Raw genomic sequence first — 10,391 nt, forward strand, 5'->3', positions numbered from 1 at the left:
ATCCTGTCCCATCACTTCATAGCAAATAGATGGGGAAACAATGGAAACAGAGACTTTATTTTCTTGGGCTCCAAAATCACTGCAGATGGTGACTGCAGCCATGAAATTAAAAGACACTTGCTCCTTGAAAGAAAGGCTATGACCAACACAGACAGCATATTAAAAAGCAGAGACATTACTTTGCCAACAAAAGTCCGTCTAGTCAAGGCTATGGTTTTTCCAGTGGTCATGTGTGGATGTGAGAGTTGGACCATAAAGAAAGCTGAGTGCCAAAGAATTGATGTTTTTGAACTGTGGTGTTGGAGAAGACTCTTGAGAGTCCCTTGGACTGCAAGGGAATCAGTCCTAAATATTCATTTGAAGGACTGATGCTGAAGCTGAAACTCCAAAACTTTGGCCACTTGATGTAAAGAACTGACTCATTTGAAAAGACCCTGATGCTGGGAAAGACTGAAGGTGGAAGGAGAAGGGGATGACAGAGGATGAGTTGGTTGGATGCCATCATCGACTCTTGGACATGAGTTTGAGTAAGCTCCAAGAGTTGGTGATGGACAGGGAAGCCTGGCGTGCTGTGGTCCATCAGGGCGCAAAGAGTCGGACATGGCTGAGCAACTAACATTTTCACTTTCATACAACTTCATTTTATTAATATTTTAATTACCTGTTTAAATGCCATACCTCCAAATACAATCAGATTCTGAAGAAATTATATTAGAAGTTAGGACTTCCAACATAGGAATTTTCAGGGAGTGGAAAGGGTAGGAATGGGGGGAGTGGAACACAATTCAGCCCATAACCGAAATTTAATTTGGAGTGATCAGCAGCCTGGCCATTGCTGAAAACTCACGCAATTTCTTAGCCTTCAGGTAAGAGAGCCACTGGGCTTCCTGGGTGGCACAGTGGCAAGGAATCCACCTGCCAACGCAGGAGACACAAGAGATGCAGGTTCAATTCCTGGGTTGGGAGGATCCCCTAGAGTAGGAAATAGCAACCCTCTCTAGTTTTCTTGTCTGAAGAATCCATGGATAGAGGAGCCTGGTAGGCTACCATCCATAGGGTTACAAAGAGTTGGACACGACTGAGTGAGCACACACTCAAGAGAGCCACTCCGGCCTTCAGGAAGGTGGGAGGAGGGGCTGAGACGCCACGACAGCCCTGTGGGGGCTCCCGGCAGGGAGGGGAACGAGGTGCCAAGTGACACGCAGTGACCCCGGGCCTGGGGAAGGAAACATTTCAGGTTTTAGGTAAGTCATCCCCTCTCTGTGGTCAGATGCTGCTCTCCACCCTGGTCACACATTAGCATCACCTGGATGGTTGTAAGAAACCATGTGCATGTCTGGCCGTGCCCTCAGAGACTTAGGTTCCATGGACTCTGCAGAGCGACTTTGATCTCTCTTCAAAGCACGTGGGTGACTCTGAGGGACTGCCAAATCCCTGGGCTAAAGGATGTCCAAGCTCCCTTCCTGGTTCCAGCCATGATTCAAGCTGACTTGGGTTCTCCATTCCTGGGTCACCACATTCTCCATGACTTTCGGATCTTTTGAATATGCTTTCATTGAACAAAACATTATGATATAATTACCCTTTATATTTGCATAGCCCATTACTGTTTGAGGAAGTAATTTTATGAACATCAGCTCATTCAGTCCTCATGGCAACTCTTTGGGTAGGCAGCAGACATCACCAGTCCACCTTCCTTTTATTTTTCCCCAAATCACTTACTACCTTCCAACATGCCCTATCCCTGGCTTATTTATTTTTAGTGTTCTCCCCTCATATCAGAATGTCAGCTTCATCAAGACAGGGGTTGTTGTCTCTTTTATTCATTGCTGGCACATAGCAGGCACTCAGTAAATATTTGCATGGATGAATGAACCATAGAAGAGTAAACTAAACCCCAGAAAAGTTAGGAGATCTGCCTGAGGCCCCCCAGAAGGACACGGAGTCGCTTCTTTGTGTGTGTATATTCCTTCTACTCCTGCTCTGGATTTCCTAGGGTGACTGTGATATTAGAGGGGACCAGGAGGTACCAGGGGAGAGCGAATCCAGCAGCAGAGAGAGATGCCGACAGGCTCGATGCTGCCAGGAAGTGCTCCTAGAATCCTAGATAACAAGACAGTTTCCTTGCCAAGGTGAGGAAAGGCAGCTTGTGCTGGCGGCCAAAGGGCTTCATTTACAGCCTCTCGTTTTTACTCTGGGAACAGAAAATTCTTCCCTGGCAACCAGTGAGATTGAATCATAGGGTTCCTAAAAATTATCATAAAAATGAGGAAGTTCTCAGGTGTGACATGGGCTGGCTGGTTAAAGGGACAGTCATGAGAGTCAAACTCACTGGAAGAAGCCTCAGATACAAAACAGCCCAATCTGCCATTTTAAGGATATATTTTTTTTTAATTTAATTTTATTTTTTAACTTTACAATATTGTATTGGTTTTGCCATATATCAAAATGAATCCGCCACAGGTATACATGTGTTCCCCATCCTGAACCCTCCTCCCTCCCCCCTCCCCATACCATCCCTCTGGGTCGTCCCAGTGCACCAGCCCCAAGCATCCAGTATCGTGCATCGAACCTGGACTGGCGACTCGTTTCATATATGATATTACACATGTTTCAATGCCATTCTCCCAAATCATCCCACCCTCTCCCTCTCCCACAGAGTCCAAAAGACAGCTCAATTCTAGATGTTCAATCTGCCATTTTACAGACGTGAAAACAGAAGCCTCGAGAGACCAGGTGGCTTGCTGGGGGTTCCAGAAGCCTGGCTCAGTCTTGGTCACTCTCTCCTTTCTTCACCTTCCATCAGCCAGATGCTCCCAGAACTCAAATGGGAATTAATCCAAATGCAGGACCACAGCTTGGGGGAATGGGTCCTGCCTCCTCTGGATCACATCTCTGGGTACCACAGAATACACTTTTAAAAAAATTTATTTATTTATTTGGCTGTGTCGTGTCTTAGTAGGGGCACGTGGGATTTTTGTTGTGGGATATTTCATGGGATATTCACTGTGGCACGTGGACTCTTTAGTTGGGGCTCGGGCTCCAGAAGTTGCAGGATGAGGCCTCAGTGGTTGCAACTCCCGGGCTCTAGAGCACAGGGTCAGTAGGTGTGGCCCAGGGCATAGTTGCTCTGTGACCTCAGTTATGCAGATGATACCACCCTAGTGGCAAAAAGTGAAGAGGAAGTAAAAAAAATCTCTTGATGAAGGTGAATGAGGAGAGTGAAAAAGCTGGCTTAAAGCTCAATATTAAAACACTAAGATCATGGCATCGTGTCCCATCATGACATGGCAAATGGGGAAAAATAGATGGGCAGGTTTTGTTTTCTTGGGCTCCAAAATCACTGCTGATGGTGACTGCAGCCATGAAAAAAAAGATGCTTGCTCATTGGAAGAAAAGCTATGACAAACCTAGACAGTGTATTAAAAAGCAGAAACGTTATTTTGCCGACAAAGGTCCATCTAGTCAAAGCTGTGGTTCTTCCAGTAGTCATGTATGGACATGAGAGCTGGTCCATAAAGGCTGAGCGCCAAAGAATTGGGTTCAAAATGTGGTGCTGGAGAAGACTGTTGAGAGTCCCTTGGACAGGAAGGAGATCAAACCAGTCAATCCTAAAGGAAATCAAACCTGAATATTCATTGGAAGGACTGATGCAGAAGCTGAAGTTCCATCTGATGCAAAGAGCAAACACATTTGAAAAGACCTTGATGCTTGAAAATTTGAGGGTAGGAGAAGGGGACAAGAGAGGATGGGATGGTTGGATGGCATCACTTTCTCAATGGACATGAGTTTGAGCAAAGTTCGGGAAATAATGAGGACAAGGAAGCCTGGCATGCTGTAGTTCATAGGGTCGCAAAGAGTCAGACACAACTTAGCAACTGAACAGCAACAAACGTGGGATCTTAGTTCCCGGACCAAGGACTGAACCCATGCCTCCTGCATTGCAAGGCAGATTCTTTACCACTGGGCCACCAGGGAAGTCCCCAAAGAGTACTATTTATATGGGCTACAGTCATATGGACAGTCATGCAGTGTGCACTGTAGATAGTTAAGAATCGTGGCTTCTGAGTCTTTCAGCCTTTGTTGCTGTCTTCATCCCCTTGGCTGAGAGGCAAGGCGTTGATTTCAGAATCAACGGGCCTGGGTATGTTTGCCTCCTCTTTTTTGTGTGCTGGCTGAGTCAGTGTGGACTTGGGTGTCTCTGGATTCATGAAATCTCTGTGCTTTGTCTCCCCTCTAAATTGCATTCTAATCCTCTGTGACATTTGTCTTGTTTCCCCAGCAACCATCTCAAAAGCCATAAATAGCAGATTAAGGCTTTAAGGGCAGAAGTGAGAGACTGCACAGTTCCAGCCAGGGGATAAAAACCCAGGTGCTCAAAGGCTGGTTTGCAGCAACACCCTCTGCTAACAAGAAAAGGAAGGTTAGCTCCATGCATTTGAGTACCTTCTATGTGGAAAGAGCAGTTTTTTTGTTCTTTTTAAATCTCCCAGAGCCTAAGGATCCATATGGTACATCTGAAACAGGGGTGGTTTGTTGGGTAATTTCATGAGCCATTTTCATTCACTTAGAAAACTGTTTAACATAAACACCATCTTCTCTACAGGGAAAAAAAGAACACGGAAAATCCCCATATTTTATTTACACTCTGCCAAACTCTTCAAATCTTCATCAGCACACGGACATTCATTTTATATACTTGTCGGGGTCCGCACGTGCTGTTTTTATTTTCTGTTTCTGCACTCATGCAAAAACGTACCCATATCTCCTGGACTCTCAATATGCAGCTTTACTTCTGACACTTCTGGCCAGCAAATGTGTTTGGAGAAACGGGGCGGGGGAGGGGCAGGTAGTTTTCTTACACCAAGCAATTGTGTGACACCAGCAAATGCCCTACAATTTAACTCAGTTCTGACACTATCTCCCTGGAGATAGCATCTGACCCCACAGGTTAAGGGCTCAGTCCTACAAGACTGACTTTCACTGCAGATGCTAATTAATGGTCCAGGTTATTACCTGTGCTTCTGATGACCTGGTGTAAATCAGAGGTTCCCAGGACCCTCTCCATGGGCTTGATTGATCTGGTACAATGGCTCCCAGAACTCGGGCAAACTGTTTACTTACTAGGTTACCAGATTATTAGAAAGGATATTAAAAGATACGAATGAAAAGCCATATGTATAGATACACAAGGCGAGGTCCAGAAGGGTCCTGACCACAGAAGCTTCTGTCTCCATGGAGCCTGGGGGGCGCCACCCTCCCAGCATGTGAACGTAGTCTTCTTTGCCCACTGGGAAAGCTCTCCGAGCTTCTTTTGGGTTTTTTATGGAGGGTTCATTATCTAAACATAATTGATTAAATCTTGGCCACTGAAGATTGATTCGATCTCCAGCCCCTCTCCCCTCCCTGGATGTGTGTGTGGGGAGGGTGACACTAAAATTTTCAACACTTGGGGACTTCCCTGGTGGTCCAGTGTTTTAGGTCCAGACCCTAAAACTCCATGCAGGGTCCCCCGGTCTGATCCCTGGTCAGGGAACTAGATTCCACGTGTTGCAACTAAGAGTTTTGCATGCTGTAACTAAAGATCTCACATGGTGCAACGAAGATCAAACATCCTGCATGCCACATTAAGACTCGGTGCAGCCAAATAAATAAATACACAAGATAAATATTTTTTAAAAAATTCTAACCCTCTAATCACTCAGCTTGTCCAGCAACTAGCTCTCATCCTTAGGCTACTTGGAGGCCTTCCTAAAACCACCTGATCAACATAAACTCAGATGTGGTTGAAAGGGGTTTGTTGTGAATCACAGACAACACTCATTTCACTCTGAAGCTATATTAGGAATTGAGGAGAAAAACCAAGTATTACAATGAAAGATGCCACTATTACCCTAATCACTCAAGAATCACAAGGTTTGGGGAGCTGTGAGCCAAAAACCATGGACGAATACTAAAATATATATTTCTTATTCTAAATCACAATTTCACACACACATGTCTCCACAGCTGGAAAGACCTGAGTCTTTTATACATCTGGCGCATCTATTACGAAGCACAATTGGCTTCGCATTCTCTTACCGTTTGGGATTGTGATCATTCTAGTTTTTACATGCAGAGTATCACTTGGTAGTCCCTTTGCCTGCTGTGGCGCCTGGGATGACCTGTTTGTGGTTTGCCCAAGGAATAAATCCAGGCCAGTGGGTCAGGCAGGTTCTGGACTGGGAGCTAGGGGACCTCTGCCTCTACCTGGGCACGTAGCCCCACCTCTCCAGGCTCTGTGGAGTAAGATCCAGGGACGACCTGAGGTTGCATCCAGCTCGGCAGAAGGAGGGGCAGCGATCCTCGTCATGGCAGCTCCATGCCATGCCTCCAGCTTCAGGGCATGAACTGACTTGGCAGCAGACAGACCACTACGTGGCCTTCTTTGAACCTTCCTCTCTGTCAGCAATTCTTGTCTGCCTGTCCTGCAGATTATATCTCAAATATGACCACTTCTTTCCTCTTCCACTGACACCCCCTGCTCCACACCACCCTCCTGCCTGTGCTCCCTTGATCTAGTCTACTTGGGCAGCCAGGGTGATCTATTAAAAACATAGGTTAGGGACTTCCCTGATGCTCCAGTGGTTAAGAATCTGCCTTCCAATTCAGGGGACACGGCTTTGATCCCTGGCCAGAGAACTTATATCCCATGGGGCAGTTAAGCCCACACACCACAATTAGAGAAGCCTGTGCACCACAGTGAAGACCCAGTACAGGCAAAAAAGAAAAAATAAACAAACAGGTTAGATCAGGCCACTGCCTTTCTTAACTCCCCATCCCATGGGTTTCATGGTTTGTGGAATGAAATCTGCAATGCAGGAGACCTGGGTTCGATCCTTGGATTGGAAAGATCTCCTGGAGAAGGGAAAAGCTACCCACTTCAGTATTCTGGCCTGGAGAATTCCATGGACTGATAGTCCATGGGGCCGTAAAGAGTCAGACATGACTGAGCGACTTTCACTTTCAAGACCTTAGAAGATCTGACCTCTGTCTGCCTCTGATCTCCTCCTGTCCACTCTGCCCTCCGCCCCTACTCCAGTCAACCATCTGACCTTGTGGGCTTTCCCTGCCTCCAGAACACTGCCCAGCCGCAGCTCCTCCTCCATCTACCTGCTTGTCCTTTCCATCTCAGCTCAGCTGTCTTCTCCCGGCAGATGGTGCTCACCCTTCCCTCTGTTTCTGAAGGAGTTCCTGCTCTCCCACCAATAATAATCAAAAACAGCATGGTACGTCTTTCAGGGGACTTTTCCCAGACTGTCCTTCTCTTGTGTGACCATCTTTTGTGCTTCATGTCAGCTGTCCCCACAGCCCCTCTGGAAGGTGACGTCTACAGGACGAGGCAAGGCCCCCACTGATTCTGCCCCACCTTGCAGAGTGCCTGGCCTGTAGTGAACCGGAGGACTTAATAAATAAACTGAGAGAAGAAGTTTAGCTAGAGCCTTTTCATGCCTCTGCCTCGCTGAGCTTGGCTTGTGTGTCTGACCCTGGTCAACTCCTTATGAGGGAGGCTGGTGAGAGGAAGAGTTGTTACCAGACTGAACTTGAGTCTGCTCACGTGACACCAGCAGAGCCAATCTACAGACAACGGATTGTGCTGAGGGAAAGTACAGCACAATTATTGTGCTGGGCATCAATTATCGCAGGGCATCAAGCAAGGAGAACGGGCAGCTAGTATTCAAAAGACCTGAACTCCTCTGGCCTTTAGGCAAGAGTTTTAAAAGTATTAAAGCAATAGGGATAGGTCGCAGGGCACATGATCAGCTTATGGACATTCTTCTGATTGGCTGGTGGTGAGGTAACAGGGAGATGGTTTTTGAATCTCAAGCATCCACCTTCCACTTCCAACCAGTCTGGAGTCTGCATCCTTATGGTCAACATGTAATCACCAGTCACTCCAGTGAGTGGGGGTGGCTTAGTTTCTGCAGGACAATGCAAGGGTATGTGTCAGATTATCTACATGCCTTCAGGAGGAACTAGGAGTCCTTTGACTCTATTTTCTAATCGCTGACTACTTGAGTCTGCTGTTTGGAACTGGAGAAAGCCAAACAAGAAGTCAGGGACGCAGAGGATCTTGTACCAGGCAAGGCTTTGCAGGGTCCTGCTGGGTTTCAGAGTTTCATCCCCAGATCCCTCATGGCAGGTGTGTGCAAAGCCATTCTGACATGGCAGGTGTCCTATGACTTGGCCGGCCTGGGTTAACGGAGAAGCAGAGGGTAGGGTAGAGCCGTGGATGACAGAAGGCTGAAGATCATTGAATCCCTCAGAGGGGACTGTACCAGAGATGCTGAGGTCCCCTTGTGTCAGCATGTCCACCTCCCCAGCCCCTACCACTTAGCATAAAAATTCTTCCATTTATCTAGCATTTTATAAGCATTATCTCATTTTTAATTCTCACCACAACAATACTAGCGTAGGTATATTACCTTCATTCAACTGAAAGAAACTGAGTCTCAGGTTTAAAAAGGATTGGAACTTAAGACCATCTGACTTTAGAGCTCTTGACCCCCTGCACAACACAGCAAGAGCTTCTGGAAGCATCTTGAGGTGGCCTCATAGATCTCAGTTCTCAAGAACAGAGTGATTTTTCAGTGAACTCTCCCTGCCTTCTGCCTCTCCCATCACAGAGGAGCTCTCTGAAGCCAAAGACCCTGTTTCAAGTATTCACTGAAAAAGTAGAATCGCAGGTTGCTCTGACTTCCCATGTCCTGGGGCTACTCTTACCTTCTGAGATGGACAGCATCCTGTCTATGGAACGTGTCTCTTTCTCAATAAACCTGCTTTCACTTAAAAAAAAAAAAAGTAGAATGATAGAATTGCACTTTTTTTTAAATTGAAGTATAGTTAATGTATCAATATAAGTTACAGGTGTACAATATAGTGATTCACAGAATTTCACGTCTTAATCCTTTTTAATAAACATCACCAGAGTTTCCTATGAAAACACGTGGTTCTCTCTTAGTTCTCAGTCAGCTTGGGAAGAAGTTATCAAGGCTTTGACAGCATCTCATAGGCACCAGTGGCAAAGCAATAGGCCCCAAACCAAACACTTTCTAGAAATAATTTGAAAACACAGTGGGGAAACCTGACTGTACTCCTGGTTCTGTCATTCCCCTGCTATGTGACTGTGGGCAACTCAGTCTGCTGCCTGGGTTTCAGTTTTCTGTTTGTAAATGGGGACTCCCCTAAGATCTCTTCTCCTTTTCTATAAATATTGAGGGCCCATTGTGTGTCCATAATAGAGTGCTAGGCTTCATGGATCCAGCCACAAACCAGCCTGATGAAGGAGACTGCCAGATCCTACAGGGCAGAGCTTTTGAGACTCCCCAGCTGGCAAACCTCCCCCAAACCCTTCAGTCAGATTAGCATAATCCCAATTATTTATTTATTTGGCCTCACCATGCAGCTTGGAGAGCTTAGTTCCCAGACCAGGGATGGAACACATGCTCCTTGAAGTGGAAGCGTGGAGTTCTGACCACCGGACCGCCAGGGAATTCCCCACACAATCCAACTTTAAAGACAGCTATACAGGTACATAGGCTGCGGTCCATGGGGTCGCTAAGAGTCAGACACGACTGAGCGACTTCACTTTCGCTTTTCACTTTCATGCATTGGAGAAGGAAATGGCAACCCACTCCAGTGTTCTTGCCTGGAGAATCCCAGGGACGGGGGAGCCTGGTGGGCTGCCGTCTATGGGGTCGCACAGAGTCGGACACGACTGAAACGACTTAGCAGCAGCAGCAGCATACAGGTACAGCCACTACAGAGAATAGTATGGAGGTTCCTTAAAAAGCTAAAAACGGAACTAGCATATGATCCAGCAATTGCACTTGTAGGCATAAACTCAGAGAAAATCATACTTGAGAAGGTACCTGCACCCTAGTGTTCATTGTAGCACCATTTACAATAGCCAGGACATGGAAGCAACCTAAATGTCCGTAACAGAGGACTGGATAAAGACAGAGCTCATATATTGCTCAGCCATTAAACAAGAAAAGAACAAAATTAATGCCATTTGCAGCAACATGGATGAACCTAGAGACTGTCATACTGAGTGAAGTCAGACTCAGAAAGACAAATATCATATGATTCAGCTTAATGCGTAATCTAAAAAAAAGGAGACTTTTTTGTAAATGAACTTATTTACAAACCACAAGTAAAGTCACAGATGTAGAGAACCAACCAGGGGGTAGGGGAATGGGGAGGGGTAAATTGGGAGATCGGAATTGACATATGCACACTACTATATATAAAATAGATGACACTATACAGATAAAGTAGATGACTAATGAGAATCTATTGTATAGAATAGGGAACTCTACTCAATACTCTGTAATGGCCTATATTCCAAA

Source organism: Bison bison, unplaced genomic scaffold (assembly GCF_000754665.1).
Source record: "Bison bison bison isolate TAMUID 2011002044 unplaced genomic scaffold, Bison_UMD1.0 scf7180017864516, whole genome shotgun sequence".
NCBI lineage: Eukaryota > Metazoa > Chordata > Mammalia > Artiodactyla > Bovidae > Bison > Bison bison.